This window comes from Enhydra lutris, unplaced genomic scaffold (assembly GCF_002288905.1).
Source record: "Enhydra lutris kenyoni isolate GAN:26980312 unplaced genomic scaffold, ASM228890v2 scaffoldscaffold37, whole genome shotgun sequence".
In the NCBI taxonomy this organism is placed as follows: domain Eukaryota; kingdom Metazoa; phylum Chordata; class Mammalia; order Carnivora; family Mustelidae; genus Enhydra; species Enhydra lutris.
This window is the reverse complement of record NW_019154121.1, coordinates 12,737,863-12,753,793: the sequence shown is the minus strand read 5'-3', so window position 1 is coordinate 12,753,793 and position 15,931 is coordinate 12,737,863.

Genomic DNA, 15,931 nt, shown 5'->3' with positions numbered 1-15,931 from the left:
CAGTTCATGCAGATTGCTGGCAGACTCTAGTTGCCTGTGGCTGTAGGACCAAGGCCCATTTCTTTGCTGGCTGCCTATTGGAGGCTTCCCTGAAGTCCTCCAGGTCTCTCTCCAGTCCTGGCACACAAGCACCATGGACGCAGGGCCAACAACAGCCTGCCACACCGTTCCTGAACTTAGAAGCTCTGACCCCACTTTATGCCTTCTCCCTCTGAAGTACTCCTCTGCTTCCAGCTGGAGACAGTTCTCTCTTTTTATGAACTCGTGTGATTAGATTGGATACACCTGAATAATTCTCCCCATTTTTTTTTTTTTAAGGTCAATTAGGTTGGTAACCTTGATTACATCAGCAAAGTCCTCTCTGCCATGTAACATAACATATTCACAAGTTCCAGAGTTTTGGGTATGGGCATCTTTGTGTGAGGATGTTATTCAGCTTACCACAACCATCAAAAATATATCTCAATTTTAATCAATTCTTTTTATTTTTACTGGCCCAAAACAGTCTTTCATGCGCACTGTTCCCATGGACTTCTAACCAGTTTCTCTGCTTTTGTGACTGTCCCTTGCCAATGCCTTCCCACAGAGCTGTCAGAGTGCTCTAAAATTTGCCACTCGAGTCATGTCACTCTATGGCTTCTGTTGTTCAGTTTTGAGCTTAAGGAGATTTTTGTTGACCTCTCATTAGAAGGCTGGTCCTCTCCACCAGTTTCTTAGGAGACATATTTTTCCCTTCGTGCTAAGTATCAGTTTGTAATAATAGACAAGATTAATCATAGCACTTCCTAGGTACTCGGCATTGTTTTTTTTTTTCATTTTTTTTGGCATTGTTCTAAAAACCTTTAATATCGTGATACATTTAATTTTCCCAAGAATACTATGAGGTGAGCAATATTATTACTTCATTTTATAGGTGAAGAAACTGAAGCTGAGAGAGGTTAAGTAATGTCTAAGGTGATAATCAAGAGGTAAAAGAACCCAAGGGGTCCAGCTCCAGCATCTACAACTCTTAATAGGTAACAATGCTATTATCTATGTGTAATAAAATATTTACCTATTTGCCTAATGCAGTAGACAAAATAATGCCCTCCCAAAGAAGTCCATACCCTAATCCCAAACTCTGTAAATATGTTACACTACATGGCAAAATTGATTTTGCAGACACAATTATGGTTATTTCTCAGCTGGCTTTTAGATGGGAACAGTATTCTGGATTATCCAGATGGACTCCGTCTAATTATATAAGGCCTTTCAAAGCAGAGAACTGTCTCCAGCTGGAAGCAGAGGGAGGCAGCAGAAAGGAAAGGCAGGGAGTCAAAGCATGAGGGGGCACTGGAGCCACTGTTGTTAAAGGCACCCCGTGGAAGCCATGGGAAGAAATACTATCAATCCTTAGAGCCAAAGACTAACCCCCAAAGAAACTGGGACGTCAGTGCTGTAGCCACAAGAAACTGAACTCAGCCAGCAGTCTTAATGAGCTTGGAAAAGGATTCACCCCCAGAACTGCCAGAAGGAAACTCATCCCAGCCAACATCTTGATTTTAGCCTTGTGAGACTCTAGGCTGAGAACCCAGCCATGCTGTACCCAGATTTCTGACCTTCAGAACTGGGAGAATGGGTGCTGTTTTAGACAGCTAAATTTGTAGTAATTTATTATAGTAGCAATAAAACATTAATACAGAGGTTAACTAAATCAGGCTTAGTTAGGATTGGAAGTAGGGAAGGTAAGTTCTCAATAATTACAAATGTTTCAGGATTGAGAACTTGACTGTCATCATTTGTTGGATCTGGGAAGGACTCAGAGCTCAAGAGTTAGGTTTTTTTCTACATTAGGTTTGCAATATGTCATATTGGCAGTTGAGTACATTGACTTGGAGCTCAAAAGATAGGTCTTGGGTTTAGGACAAGCATTTGGGGGAGTCATTGGCATATAGTGTTATTTTCTTTATATCAGAAACTGATATTAATGATAATACTAGTTATGGTAAAGTGTTGTTGTGAGAAGCAGATGGCATAATGTATATAAAATACCAGAACAGTGCCTGGAATTGGATAGGTGCCCAATAAATATTTCATATTCTATATTATGATTTCCAATTTCCTTATGAAGAAACTGATGCTCAATTTCAGAAACTTTCCCATGTGTCTGGCAAATAAGGGAGCCAAGACTTATACCCAGATCTGCTGGCTCTGCAGTCTGTTCTCTCCCCTGTACCATAAAAGATCGTTAAGTCTTAATTCAACATGTAGAAGGATCTCTGAATTCTTTTTTTAGTGGCCAAGGTTCTAGGATAGGAACACTAGAAGTCATATCTGATTAATTTAATCAAAGAAAGTAAAGCATTGAGTGCCTTGTAGAATCCTAGAAAGGCTGGAGAACTAGGCTAAGAAAATGGGCAGAAACCAAGGATGCCAAACAGCAGGAAGTAGCCCAAAGAACTATAAAGCAAGCCTACCTCTGTCACCACCTGGAATTAGGCCATGTAGTTGACATTGTCACCATTAAAGACACTGAATATCAGGCATGGTGGCTGCCATCACTGGTTTGGATCCTGGATATTGTGACTACTATCTCTGAAACCTCTAGAATGAACTCCCTACTGTCTCTGCTATCCTTGAATCACTCCTTCCATATTAAGTTCTGGCTTAGGAGATATTACCAAAGATACTATTATGGGGTGAATTGTGTCTTCCCTGTCCCGAGTGTCATATGCTGAAGTCCTAACCTCTAGTCCCTTGGAATGTGACCATATTTTGAGAATGGGGCTTCACAGAAATAATCAAATTAAAATGAGGTCATAGGGTTGGCCCTAATCCAACATGACTGGTGTCATTATAAGAAAGGAAATTTGATCATAAGCATGTACAGAGGGAAGACAATGTAAAGACACAGGGAGAAGACATCTCTAAGCCAGGTAGAGAGACCTGGAACAGATCCTTTACTCAGTGCCGTCAGAAGGGACCAACACTACTAACACCTTGATTTTGAACTTCCAGCTTTCAGAACTGTAAGAAAATAAATTACTATTGTTTAAGCCATCAGTCCGTGGTACTTTGGTAGGGTAGCCCTAGCAAACAAATACAGATACAAAAGGGGTTCAGACAGTAATCCAGTGCTTGGTCTGATGCTTGAAATTTCCCCCTGTGACATCTGAACGTTTATTCTCCGCATTAGAATTAGCTCCAGGATACCAAATATAGTTTTTAACCTGCTCTTTTCCTTCAACAAGTCTCAAATGTTCCACGTAATATACAGGCATGATAACATGGGAATGGTTATACAATAATGCAATTGCTCTTATAAAGGAAGTGATCAATGAGAAAATTCTTCACACTGACTTTTATGAAAGACATGAAACTTTCAGACAAATTTACTTCTGAAAAATCCCACTTAAAACCAATTTTGGGTGTTGCACAGATAACTGCAATTGCATAACTAAACTCAATTCATTTCTCTTTAATCTGTCCTTTCTCTAGCATTCCCTTTTCCAACAAGGGAAAATTCTATCCACCTGGTTTCTTAGTCTAGAAACCTGTAAGATATTTTTGACGACTGCCTCATTCAAATTCCTCATTCAATTAATCACCATCTGCTGTTGACTCAACTACCTAAAATAGTCATCTGCCCCATCTACTTCTCCCATCCTTTCTGCTGCTAGCCTAGGCCAGCACATGATCGTTTGTCCCCAAAATTGCCACCACAAAATCCTACTTGTTTTGTCTTGAATGCAGACTGCATTCCTCCAATCTTGTCTCTAGCATTCTGCAACTCTACTCTGTCAAGTGTTTAGATCTTTCACTGGCTTTCCATGGCCCTCTAGAGCATGGGAACTTCTTTGCCGGGTGTACTTAGTTCTTGGATATCTGGTTTTTGCATCCCTCTGAAGTTTTACCTCTTCTCCCTCTCCCAGTCCCACTTTTAGTTCCTACTGCACCATCACCATTTAATCTCTATTTTTGTGTTGTCCCTAGGCCTTTGTACTAAGGATTCCTTCTGCCTAACAACCTTTGTCCCTCTTCCCAGAATTCCCCCTTTAACAACTTAAAGTTTCTGTTTATATATCAGATCTCAGTGCCTCATTTACTAGATGTGTCATGATAAAAATACTAAATCTGTACTTTAGCTCCTTCATCAGTAAACTAGGTATAAAATTGAATCCTCTTCATTGAGATAGTGTATAGAATAACAGAATGAAGTCTTATAAAACACTCACAATAACCAAGTTGATCACTAAAAATACTCAGTAAATGGTCACTGTTACTATTCCTCTCATTATTCTCTTTTAGCAACTTCTTTGATCACTTCACTCCTGAACTCAAAACTAACGTTGGAATGCCTTGTATATACTTCCATAGGACCATATGTTTCCCCCATATGAACACATATACCTTATTTAAAGTTTTGTGTGATTTGTCCATGAGCTCCCTGAAGGCACGTTTGTATCTCTAATGCCCAGCATCATGTGAGCACCTAATATATATTTCTTGAAAGGATGAGATTTTTCTGTTATCAATTATTCCAAGAGAGGCATCAAGCTTGATCTGGAATTTGCTTTGGCAGTCATGATATAAAGCTCTGGAACATCCTCTGAGCTTGTATACCTACATCAGTCACAAATATTGAGCAAAAGATTAAAGACAGAAGTGCCATGAAATATGGTATAACTGAAGAGAGGACCAAATTAAATTAATGTTTACTAATGTTACTACTGAGGGTCAAACTTGTGCTAGCCAATGGTTATGACTCAAGCTTCATAACAACTAAATGAGTCAGGTATTATTTCCCCAATTTAATGGATGGCATAACTGAGGACCAAGTAAATGAAGACTTTGCTCTAGATCATACAGACAGTGTTAGTACTTACTGTCAAACTAATATTTGACTAAAGTTTTTGCACTTCCCATAATACCAGTTTGGATAGCCATTCCTCATAAGGGAAAGCAGTGATGAAAGTACGAAATATTAAGCATATATACAAAGATATTTGAAGATCTTCATGGCATCTAAGATTACAAATTAATAGTTTTTTTTTTAACGTTCTTTTGCATTGATCTTTCTTCAAATTACCTCTCTAAAACAGTCAGTATTTGGCACTTACCAAATTCTCAATAAACACTTGGTTCCATGTGTGAATGTTGCTTAATACCTTGTAATGTGTGTACAGCACTTCCCAGTGAATTACATATAGGAAGAAATACTTGAGCTCATTTTATGTAACAGCCAGACTCACGAATCAGTAGCTACTTATTAACAATAGTCATCTTTCACTCATGAATGTGAATCCATAGTATGTCTTTCTTCAATCAGTAAAGATGTGGCTCTGGCCTATCTTTTTCTTGGGAGAGGAAAATACCTGAGAGGGATTGACTTATTCCCAGAAAACTTGGTCTTCTTTCTTCCTTTATCATGGAGAAGCATCCTGGGTAGCACAAACTTTTTCTGGGACAAGGAAAATGCCAATGATGTGGGTGTGTCTGAACCTCATGGTGGGCATTTGTCACTTCGTATTTCTCTGTTTTAATTCAAATCCTACACTATGGAAACAACATATGACATCCTGAAATAGTTCTGCCAACTCATCTTCTGTTAACTGTAAAAATAGCTAGCATTTACTGAGTGCTTACTATGTGCTGACACTGTGTAAAACTCATTACTGTCATCATCTAGCTAATCCTCATAACAATGCTGGTAAATTTTAATATTTTGTCCATTTTACAGGTAACTTGTTCAGACTTGATCAACCAACAAAAGGCATAGCCCAAAGCCCATGTTTCTAATCACTGTGATATCCTGCTTTGATAAAGAGTACTACCATCCATGGGACACTAGAGAGACGTTAGAATGGAATAATTTTTTTCTTAGTCAACAGTGTAGTGAAAGCTCCTTTACTTAATGGTTTTCATAAGTTTTGCTATTAGAAAGTGAATGCCTGGTGCTTTTGTCTCTCTCTGTTTGAAGTGTGTTTAATAGATTTCTGTTGTGTGTCTTTTGATCAAAGATCATGATCTTATCTTTTGTTTGTATCTCTAACTATGTCATACAATGCTTTGTAATTGAAGACACACAATAAATACCTTGTTAATTAAATGACTAGAGACACTGCAGAAAACTAATGATTCAGGCAGATGGTGGTCCACATGTTTAGGTTTTGACCTGTGGTTATTGAGCATAAGAATCCCAGACTATAGGTTATACTTGGTTTCTTTCTAATTATAGACTGCCTGGCCTTTTGGTTACTGTTCTTCAGTGAAAAAGAATTACCAAACTAGCCATGCTGTTTCCTTAATTACATCTTACCAAGACCATCTTGAGTAGAATGAGTAAAATTACATGACTTAGTTTATATAGACAATGATAAAACTATTGAAGTTTCTAAGTGGCAAGTAGCAGCAGAATTTTTTTATGTACCTGAGATATATTTGAATAAAACTTCTTAATATAATGTATTAGAAAAACAATGAAATAGAAGATGGGAGATATATCTGACTTGGACACCAATAAATCTAGGGCAAGCTTCTCCAGCATAGTCCATTCATAATAATTTATTAATAACTGAGTTAATGCCAGAAATTGGACCAAATTCTTAGTATACCAAGAATGAATCTTTCTCTGGCCAGTACAGGGAAGTCTCCCAGTACTTCAAATGGCTTCTGTCAGGTTGATTGTGGTGATGTATGTCATAGTGCTTTGAAAAGTACAGAGAATAAAAACAAAAAGAACAAGGTTATGCTTCATTATGTCATTCATACATAATGTCATTGGTGAGAATGGACCCCAGGAAATAGAAAAATAACTTGTAAATTACTTTGCTCAAAAAAGCCTCTACTGGAGACTTATGGAAACATAAGAAATGATTCTTATGTTTGTGAAAAGAGGAAAAGAGAGGAAGGGCAGAGAAGTGATAATAAATAAAAATAAAGAAGAGTTAGGAAGATGTTGGATATTACAACTGAAAGTGGAAGGTGATTGCTGGAGGGATTACTAAATTTTGTTGGGGTTTGAACTAGAGAAAAGAAAGAAGTTCCCTTCCTCTTTTGGCGACATTGAGAAATGTGGAGTTAGCATCAGCCTCTGGGTTTAGAGTAAACAGCACAGAACTCAAGTGCCTAAGCGTTAACTAATTGGCCACTGGTTTCCTGAAGGTCAGAGGGTGGGACACTGCTGAGTGATCACCAGGATGTTATCCTTTCTGCAAAATCCAATGGAAGGACTGCGTACCTGTTTATTCAGTATAATGGAGGTCCTACACACAGACAATCATTAGTCCAGTATCCTGAGAGCAAAGCATATTTGCAATATTTTATACTGATCCTAAATTAAGGTTGTATTTTCATTATAGGATTATACTGATCCTAATTAAGGTGCTTATAGTTTAATCCAGTGATGTGTCTATTTTAAGACTTCTTGTCTCATGTCAATCCACTTTTTAGGAGTTTCAAAAGAGAGATATGTGCTAAAATGTCAATTACCATCAAAAGTAATGTAAAAGGTACCGATTTATATAAATGTTTCTCGTGTAAGTCATATGGAAATCCAACTTAGAGCTTTTTTATAGTTCTCTATATAGGGTGACTCACATTAAACTATTATCATCTGTGTACATTGTCCATTTTATTACAACTTATATTTTCTTTTCCTTGTCCATATTAGTAAAATTTATTGCTTTCTTGCCAGAGAACAGCTGTAGAGAATAGTGACTAAGGTCATGTTTCACCCCTAGACCAACAGCTACTCTGAAACCAGTTTGTCTGGGTCAAATCCAGAGTCTGTCATTCTTGACCGTCTGGTTACTTTGAACATCAGGTTCATTGTCTGCAAAATGCTAATGATAACAGTGGGTTATCTTCTTTTGGTTTTTCATAAGGTTTAAATGAATTAATATAAAGTTCTTAGAATAGTGCCTTGTATATTCTAAGCATTTAAAGAATATCAGCTATCAATACTATTCTGCTCAAGTCATTATACTTTATATTTATTATAACTCCTCTAAGATCTATATTTTTTTAAAGATTTACTTATTTATTTGAGAAAGAGAGTATGCATGTGCACAAGTAGGAAGAGGGGCAGAGGAAGAGAATCTCCAAGCAGACCCCTCAGTGAGCCTGACACAGGGCTCCATCCCACAACCCATGAGATTATTACCTGAGCTGAAACCAGAAGTCAATCGTTAACTAACTCAGCCACCCATGCACCTGTAAGATCTGTTTTTTTGTCTCCTTTTTTTGGTTTGATTTTATAGATGAGGAAGCTGAAGCTTGGAAGTTTGCATACAGCTGGTACATAGTAGAAGTGGGCCTTCAGCTCATGTGTACCTGATTCCAAAGCCCTTCCCCCTTTCTCTGAACTACATTAACTTTGTTTACATCCAAATCCCCACTCCACGCACCCACTCATCCTCAAACACCACATGGCCGAAATAGAGATCTCTTCTTTGGGCTTGGTTTTATTCCTAAATCCTTACGGCCTGATAAATACTCTGGGCACCAGGATGGGATCCCTTCCAGAAGACGAGTGAGTGTTCTCTGTCTAGAACACATTTTATTTCTTTTTTTTTTTAAGATTTTATTTATTTATTTGACAGAGATCACAAGTAGGTAGAGAGAGAGAGAGAGAGGAGGCAGAGAGAGAGAGAGGAAGAAGCAGGCTCCCTGCTGAGCGGAGAGCCCGATGCGGGGCTCCATCCCAGGACCCTGGAATCATGACCTGAGCTGAAGGCAGAGGCTTTAACTCACTGAGCCACCCAGGCGCCCTAGAACACATTTTCTTGATGGATGTTTCTGAGCTTGGATGTTTGTCTGAAGACCAGGTTTCCCAAAGATCCGAATCAGTCTTGAATTTCAGATATTCTGTGCCTGTTTCTCAAAATGTGCAATTTGACTTTGATGTGAAAAACTCATTCTTCTTCTCAATGGGTGAACAAATCTAGACACTTTGAGGAATAAAAGGTAGTGCTTACTGGTTTGGATGTGAGCACAAATATAAACCAGTATGTCCTGGGCAACACTGGATGTGTGACCACCTCACCTGTAACTCATTTCTGCTTTCTGTGAGAAGAATGAATTAGAAAAGCAGTTCTCTGTTCTCTGAGATTTGCCTGGCTATGTGTTAACCTTTTCCTCCCCCCATTTGTTTTCCCCTTTCTATGTGTGTTCTTTGATACATTTTGTCACAGGAAGGGAGGCTGATAGGGCTCAGAAGGTGAAGGATGCAATTATCTTTGAATAACTTCACTTCTTTGTTATCCTATTGAAGTGAGATTTGAGAAGTGTCATGGATGAACAAAGAAGACCGTGTTAAGGGAGCTATTCCAGGAGAGAATAAGGAATTTCAGCTTACTAGACCACAGTAAGTAATACGGAGGGAGAAGATGATGTGGGAAATGGCAGCCCTAGTGAATGTCAAGAATTTCCCCTGAAAGGAAACAACGAAGCATCGTTAAGCTTGTGTTAATAACAGAGAAAGAGACAGAGAAGAAAAATAAAATTTTTGAATTGTTTGTGCTGAATTTGGGTGAAAGTTCACATGAGACAAGTTAAAATCCTGGAGCCCAAGTAAAGGTGTGCAAAGAAGTTCTCAAGTCCCCTCCTGTGATGACATCCTGAGCCCAGAGGAGCCTTGAGTGCTGCTGGGGAGGGGCCTCCATTCTCACTGAACAATTCAGAGAGCAGCTCCTGATTGGTATCTGGAAAATTAATGTGTGCCATAAATATCTCTAAAGGTACGCTTATTCAAAAACTACAACAAAACTGTGAGCTGCCTGAATGAATGTGCTAACAGTGCTTTGACCAAAACTATCGTGTTCTTTATTTTCTACTTTCCTTTTGCATAATATCTCTACTTCAACTTGACTCTCCTGGAAATGACCCTATTTCATAACACAAAATCTTCCACATTGGCCAAAATAACCTGCCCTTATCAGCAGACCCCACCTCTGCCATCACACAATCCACTACCATTTGAAAGGCATTTTTCATAAAAAATATGAGATTTGTCTCAATGGGAAGTCTATATTTGGCCAGGCTGGGCTCTGCAGCCGTGGAAACAAGCTGCTGAAATAGGCAGAGTGGGGGCTCTAACTAGGGTCTGTCAGAGTTCTGTTCCCTCCCGGGAGGTCCACAAACTTACTATTTGCTCAGATCCCAGATTCCTTGTTTAGACTCCTCAGTTGGCCCTACTCAGATGCACTGAGAAGTGGGCACCACAGAGCTTATGTTGATGCTCCCAAGTTTTGTACACAGCTGTACCCAATTATGTCCACCCTTCCAAATCCCATGCTGGCCAGATGTTAGGGGAGCATCTTCCAATAAAATCCTAGTTCATATACATTCCAATAGCCACAACCTGCAACTTCTCTCCTTATATAAAGTTTGATTGGCTAGTCTCCAGGTAGTATGTACATATACACACACACACACATATATATATATAATGAATATCATTCAGCCATCAAAAAGAATAACATCTTGCCATTCACAGCAACATGGGTGGAGCTCAAGATTATTATGCGAAGCGAAGTAAGCCAATTGGAGAAAGTCAAATACCATATGATTTCACTCATATGTGGAATTTAAGAAACAATAAAGATGAACATATGGGGGCAAAAAAAAAAAGAGAGACAAACTAGGAAAAAGACCTTTAACTATAGAGAACAAACTGAAGGTTACCAGAGGGGAGGTGGGAGGAATGATGGTTAAAATAGGTAATGAGTATTAAAGAGGGCACTTGTGAAGAGCACAGGGAGTTAGTTGTATGTAAGTGATGAATTACTAAATTCTGCTCCTGAAATTAACATTACACTGTATGTTCACTAGCTGGAATTTAAATAAAAATTTGGAGAAAAAAAACCTGTTATAAGGTAAGCTCTGGGTAATGTGTCTTTCGTGTCCTTGCTCTACTGAAATGTTCAGTTTGTTACAAATACTTCCTTCCTTGCACTCATTATTACCTTTTAATTTTAAAGGCACATAGTCCTATAGACATTACGATGTTACTGATTGATCTGGACTTTTAATAACATTTTTCTTCTTTTCTTAGTTTCATTTATTCTATTGAGGATATTTTAATTGTGTTATGTATTTTCTGCTCATTACTCTTCATACAATGTCACATTAAATTCAAAGTTACCAGTGCTCCTTTCTATTTTATATGGTGCACTATAGTTATGAACACATTTTCCCATAGATTGTTGGCATTTAACTCCCAAGGATTACTCTTTCAAGTTGATCTATATGGAAAGTAAAACATACAGAGGTAGATTTTGAATTCAAGGCTTTTTCTTTCTTTTTTTTTTATTTAAAGATTTTATTTATTTACTTGACAGAGAGAGACATAGCGAGAGAGGGAACACAAATGGGGGTGGGTGGTAGGAGAGGGAAAAGCAGGCTTCCTCCAAGCAGGGAGTCTGATGCGGGGCTTGATCCCAGGACTTAAGGACTGAGCCACCCAGGAGCACCTGAATTCAAGGTTTTTCTAACCCATAACCCTGTCATTATTTCAACTTGTTTCATGTGTGTTTTAATATTTTCTTGCCATATACTGAAATCTCAGTGTGTGTCAGGAACTTTGCTAAGCAGTTTGCACAATGATATGGAATCGTCATGAAAACTGCATGAGAGGAATCATTCTTCCCACTGCAGCTGAGGAAATTGAGGCTCAGAGAGTCTTATTTCCCTAAGGTTTCAGAGCTGGATTGTAGGAGATCCAGGACCTTATTCCACTTTGGTCTGATCCCAGGTCCTATGCTCTTAACTATTATGCTAAATTCCCTCTCAGATTTATATTACATTTCTTACTTTTCTCAAAATATACCTTATTAATTTTCAGTGATGAGAAAATCCATCAGAGAGAAGAAAAAAAAATTTCAGTGGCTATTCTTGCCATTCTGCATCCATAAGTGGCTAACTTAGAACTAAATCTCTTTTTTTGAGATCTATTTACTTATAGAGAGAGAATGGGAGAGAGAGGGCATGAGAAGGGGGAGGGTCAGAGGGAGAAATAGACTTCCTGCTGAGCAGGGAACCTAATGAAGGACTTGATCCCAGGACTCCAGGATCATGACCTGAGCTGAATGCAGATGCTTAACCAACTGAGCCACCCAGGAGCCAAACTTAGAACTAAATCTAAAATAAAAATTCACTTTCAACCTAATCAATCTGCCTTGCGTGTATAGGGAAATTTAGAGTTAATTGACAAACCGTAGCCTAAACTCTGAACAAACATGCACAGGACAGCCCTAAACCAATGTAGCACAGACCTGGATCACTGAGCTGAGATTTGAACCACTAATATGAGCCTGACTTCTAAAATACAGATGTGTGGCCAGATTCAAACCAGAGCAGCAAAAGTTCTAAAAATTAAACTGGGATTTGGATCACCTATACAAATCTCAGCATAAGTTTCAAATCATGCATTCCTATAGTAGTTCTAAACAAGCATAACAATGATTTAAAGAACTGAACTGAAGTTTGAATCACCACCCACAGGAGGCCAGACAGAACTTAGTGTCTCAATCTCACTTGATTGCCTGCTAATATAAAAATTTCAACATTCTTCAGAAAATTATAACAGATCATAGAGTCTGATACAATCCAAAATTATGTTACATACAAAGGATCAGGAAAATGTAACCCATCTTCAAAAAAAAGCAAAGAATGCAACAATGCAATGCAACACCCAACATGACAAAGATAGATACCGGAATTTTCAAGATTTCAAGGCAACATTATGCTCCACGAAGTAAAAAAAAAAAAATCACACACATGCAATGGATTAGAAGATAAGAAATTTCAACAGGAAATAATAAAAAATAATATTTTTAAAATGGAAATTTTCAAGTTAAAAATTTAACATCCGAGAGAAAAACAATTACTGGATAGACTCAAGAGCAAAGTGGATATGATAGTAGAAATAACAAAGAAAAATAAGGGGTGCCCAGGTGGCTCAGTCCATTAAACATCTGCCTTCGGCTCAGGTCATGATCCCAGAGACCTGGTATTGAGCCCTGTGTTGGGCTACCTGCTCAATGGGGAATCTGCTTCTCCCTCTGACCCTCCTCCATCTTGTACTCTCTCTCTCTCTCTCAAATAAGTAAATAAAATCTTTAGAAAAAAGTCAAGGAAAATTTGATTAAAAAAATTAGGCAGAGCCTCAGGGACCTGTGAGATAGCAAAGGTCTAATATATGCATGTTCAGAGTTCCAGAAAAGTGAAAGATATTGGAGCTATATATATATATATACATGTATATATGTGTGTGTGTGTGTATATATATATATATATATAAAATGACATATTCCCAGCTCTCTTAAGAGACATATATTTATAGATTCAAAATGCTTAGTGAACTCTAAAAGGATAAATTCAAAGCAAACACCACTAGACACATTATAGACAAATTTCTAAAATTCAAATATGAAGTCCTGAAAACATGTAGAGAAAAATGACATGCTACTTAAGGGAGGACAATGGTGTGAATGATTGTTGATTTATTATCAGAAAGCTTCAAGGCCAGCAGACAAACATCTTTAAAGTGTTAAAAGAAAGAAAACTCTACTGTTGAGGTAAAATTAAAAATCCAATGAAAATATCCTTGAAAAATGAAGATGAGATAAAGAAATTTTCAGATGAAATAAAAGCAAGAGGATTTGTTGCTAACAGACCTTTTGTGTAGGGAATGCTAGAAGAAATTCTGAGTGGAATGTAAAAGGTGAGGCATGTATGTTGTAATCCACAAAGGAACCCTTACAAATAAAACAAAACACACATGCACAAAGATGCATATCAAAAAAAGTCAAATAATAATTAAAATGGAATACTAAAAATATTCCCCCCCAAAATCAAGGAGAGAATAAAGAAACAAAAAAACAAGGAAATGTTAGGACTAAATCCAACTATATTAAAAATTACATAAGCCATTATTGGTTTTAATCCTCAGTTAACAAGTAGGGATTGAGGGGTGCCTGGGTGGCTCAGTTGGTTAAGTGACTGCTTTCAGCTTGGGTCATGATCCCAGGGTCCTGGGATTGAGCCCTACCTCCAGCTTCCTGCTCAGTGGGAAGCCTGCTTCTCCCTCTGCCACTCCCCCTTCTGTGCTCTCCTGCTCTCTCTCTGTCAAATAGATGAATAAAATCTTAAAAAAAAAAAAAAAAGTAGGGATTGATAGGTAAAAACAAGACTGAAGTATATGCTGCCATATGAACCATACATAAAATACAAAGACACAGACAGGTTTCAAGTAAGTGGATGAAAAAACATGTATACAAATAGTAAGCATAAGAAGGCTGGACTGGTTATGCTAATATCTGATAAAATAGACTAATAAAAAGAGAAATACTACAGATTACATTTTATAAAAATAAGAGAAATCATTAGGAAGAAATAATAATTAAAGATGTCTATGTACTTAATTACAGAGTCACAATATATACAAATCAAAAATTGAGAAAATTAATGGGAAATCATCTTTTCATCAAAGTAGAAAATTTTAACAACTTTAAGAAACTGAGAGAGCAGCTAAGTAAAAACTCAACAAGGACATGAAAGACCTCAATAGCACTACGAACCACTTTAATCTAATTATATTTATAGAATATTCCATCCAATATCCAAAGAATACACATTCTTCCCAAGTACACATAATAGATTCACTGAGATAGACCATCCTCTCGAGTATAAAACAAGGCAATTAACTTAAAAAAATCTGAATTAGGCAGTGTGTTTCACATCAATGTAATTAAATTAGAACCTAGTAACAATAAATACTGAGGTAACTCTATATATCTGGAAATTAAACTACACCTTTTAAATAATTCATGGATCAAATAAGGAACTACAAGAAAATTTTTAAAATATTTTGAATTGATATGATTAAAATACAATGTATCGGGGTGCTTGGGCGGCACAGTGAGTTAAGTGTCTGACTCGATTTTGGCTCAGTTTGTGATCTCAGGGTTGTGAAATCGAGCCTTGTGATTGGCTCCATACTTGGCATGGAGTCTGCTTGGTTTCTCTCTCCCTCTCTTTCTAACCCTCTCCCCACTGCACTCATGCGCATACATGCTCCCTCTCTCTCTAAAATAAATAAATAAATAAATCTCTTTAAACATACAACATATCAAAATGTGTAGGGTGTAAATAAAGCTAGTGAGTGGAAAATTTATATGCATATATTAGGAAAAAAAGAAAGATTTACAAAGTTAAAGGAAGTTAATAGGGAGCAGAAATAAGTTATATTAAAAAGAGGTAGATAATAGAGAAAATAACTAAGTAAAAATCTGGTGCTCTGAGAAAAATCAACAGAATTAATGATCCCATGGCCAGAACTTTTGGGCAAAAGGTGGGACAATACAAACCAACAACCTCAGTAATTAATGTTTGATCTCTAGGATTTGTCACCACAGATACTACACATTAAGAGAATAAGAGAACTTTGGGTAAAAGGTTTGACAACTTACATGAAATGGGCAGATGCTATGAAAGATAAAACTTAGAAAAATTGACACAAAAGGAAACAGAAAAGCTGAATAATAGTCTTATGTCAAGTGAAGAAAAGGAATTTTTTTACCCAACATTGGAACTCCAGACCTAGGATTTCACTGCAGGGTTGGCAATGTCTTCCCTGAATCTGCTTCCTCTGGGGACATCATTGTATGTTTCCTATAGGAGGTGAATAGGGGAAGGATGGTGGTAGTGTGGAGCAAGGACACAGAGGGGCTGCAGCAGGATAAGGTTGCATAGGATGCTTGGATTCTGGATTAGAAAAAAAAAATTGTTCTATCTTGTTACAGTATCAATTTAACCCGAGCAGCCAGCCACAAATCAAGGGAAAGAAATGGAGACTCAGAGGAGGGAAAGACCAATCCTTTCACTGAGTAACAATAAATAATGTCAGTGCCCTGAGGCAAACAGATCTACATTACTTCCTCTAAAGGAT